This window comes from Corvus brachyrhynchos, unplaced genomic scaffold, assembly GCF_000691975.1.
Source record: "Corvus brachyrhynchos isolate BGI_N302 unplaced genomic scaffold, ASM69197v1 scaffold114, whole genome shotgun sequence".
Taxonomy (NCBI): Eukaryota; Metazoa; Chordata; class Aves; order Passeriformes; family Corvidae; genus Corvus; species Corvus brachyrhynchos.
In genome coordinates, this window is record NW_008238337.1 from 8598243 (window position 1) to 8600635 (window position 2393).

Here is a 2393-nt window from a genome sequence, read left to right on the forward strand (position 1 = left end):
GAAGAGCAGGGCGATGGTGGAACAGAAGGGTGCCAAACCTGGAGGCAAATACACCCCAGTTTCTGCTGCTGCCCAGGGAGAGGGTCTGCAAGTCTGTGATAAGGGATGGAAGGAGACCAAGAGGGATGGGTGGGCCCCCAAAGGCAGTGATCTGGATGCCAGCATATCTTGCTCCAGCTTTGCAAGGAGCAGCATGCAAGTGCTTCAGAGGGAGGGCTAGTAGTGGTTTGTGGTTTAGGGAGTTGACACAAATAGTCTCTGAACCCTTTTTTTATGGGCCTGCACAGGAGTGCTCTCTCCGGGGAACTGGAGCCTGTCCTTCTTGGTGTACTCCTTTCTTGCTTAGCAGGTTCGAGGCTGTGCTCAGAGCAAGCAGTCATGGCTGGCTGACAGAAAGGGGAGGTTGCCATCCTACATAGTTTGTGCTGTGTTAAAGTTAGATTAGAATGGGGCATGTTGGTAATTAAACACTTGGGTTTCTGGGTTTCTGTCCCTAAACTACTGCTGTAAATCAGCAATTGAGTTCTGTGGCAGGCAACCTTTGACAATATTTCTGTGCCCAAGAACTGTGTGGGCTAGGCTATTTTTAAACCTCTTTCAGTAAGTGCACTGTGTAACATTTTTGTGGACAGAAAATACAGAACCGTGTGTTGACCTTCATTGCTGATCAAACTTCAGTTGCACCCAGATATAACTGATAGCAGGTCTTACCTGGATTTGCTTTTTGTCAATGCACGTAGGTGGTCACATGGAGGGGAAGTGAAATACTTCCATAATATATATAGCACAAATACCTGGATGGAATAAGAAGAGACAAAGTGTGTCAGAGGGGAAAATGCATTGGAAATCTTTCAACTCTAATGAGAAAACATTCCCATAGTTCAGATACTTCATTCTACATGAAGGCTGATGCTGAACCTAATAAAAGTCATCCAGATGGAGAGAGATCACCACCTAGTACTAAAATACCAGCACTCCTATTGGCCTGCAGTGTGCTCCTTGTACCTGGCGAAGCACTGGTTACACTAATCTCCCAGCCTGCTTCCCTTCCAATTGGGAGCTCTACAGGGATGACCAGAGGGAATCTTAGTGATGCTACAAAGAAGCCTGTTTGCTTAAGAGGGCATATGTACATCTTTTAACAATCTGGTTGTGTACCTCCTTTGTGGGAGGATCCCTGACCTTATACAGAGAGGGACAAGTGCTAATTAACTTAATTCTGGGAACAGAAGGTGGTATGACCTTTTCCAAAGTGATTCTTTTGGGCTAGAGTTTAGAGAGAGGTACTTGCTAGAACTGATGCCTGGATTTGCTATGAAAACATTATTCATACAGAGGTGTAAAATTTCCTGGTGTGGCTGGGGAAGAAATGAATTCCCTAATCTCTCTTGTTAGGGTTCCTGGTTCCTTGTCTAAAATTGTTGGCGTGGTGTCCGGATTTATGTTATTTGGTATCAAAACACAGTTAAGTTTTCTGTCATATCTCTTAGCACTAAGCACAGCAAGTAGATCCAAGTAATTATTAGACCATTGTTTTGGACACTACTCATCGTGTTGTGAACATCCCATCTTTTATTGGTAACCCAGGAGGAAATTAATTTCTGGGAGATTTTTTTTCTGAACTATCAGGGTGTTATTTATTCTGAGCATCTTCCAAATTTCAACCTCTTTTGCCAGAGAAGTGGAAAGGCCTGTTAATGCCATCTCTTTGCTGTGCTCCCTCTGAGGAACACAATTATAAGCATTCTGAGTGTGCCTACGCCATTTGATTTTTGTTCTTGCTACCAGCACTAAGCAATCAGTCCCAGTTGCTCCAGTGTAGACAAAACCAGAAACAGCTACAGCACTGCCTTAGCAGCAGCTGTGGAGGGCAGAGCTTATGGAAATGTGCCTGAGGTGAGCAGGATAGAGGGCCATTGGTCTTACTCTGCTGAGGAAATGAAACGCAGCCCCAGACAGGAGGCAAGTTGCTGTAGACCCCCTGGCTGGCCACGTGTCAGGCTCACAAAGCATTTAGGATGCCTGGCTGCAGAGAAGTAGGCAGAAAGCTGCCCATGGTGTCTTACAGCTCGAAAGGTAGGAAGGTAGCTGATAAAACTGGATTTTCCTCAGGTGAAGAAATATCTTTGGTCCCTGCTCCCTGTTGTCTTGTAATGTATTTTTTAAAACCCCAAGAAGGCAACTCTCCTTCATTCCCCATCACCACCCCCAACAACAAAAAACCACAGGCTTGCTGGACCCTAAGAGAAACAAACGTAAGCACCTCTTTGGAAAACACTGCTGAGGCCTGCGGCCATCCCGCATTCCTGAGGAGGCTGAGAGCCTCCTCCCCAGCGTGCCGGCCCAGCAGGGCAGCCGGCGCTGGAGGCCGCACTCGTGCTGCTCCCTCGCTG

General features: G+C 46.5%; 1 protein-coding gene across 4 annotated transcripts in view; it reads left to right on the top strand.

Moving 5' to 3' along the window:
- Positions 1–2393, top strand: part of HIC2 (hypermethylated in cancer 2) — a 49422-nt gene that overhangs the window by 3217 nt on the left and 43812 nt on the right. For all 4 annotated transcript variants that reach the window (XM_017734978.1, XM_017734977.1, XM_017734976.1 and 1 more), the window contains exon 2: positions 2081–2084. The gene's annotated coding sequence lies outside the window, so the exon portion shown is untranslated. The remainder of the gene's footprint in view (positions 1–2080; positions 2085–2393) is intronic.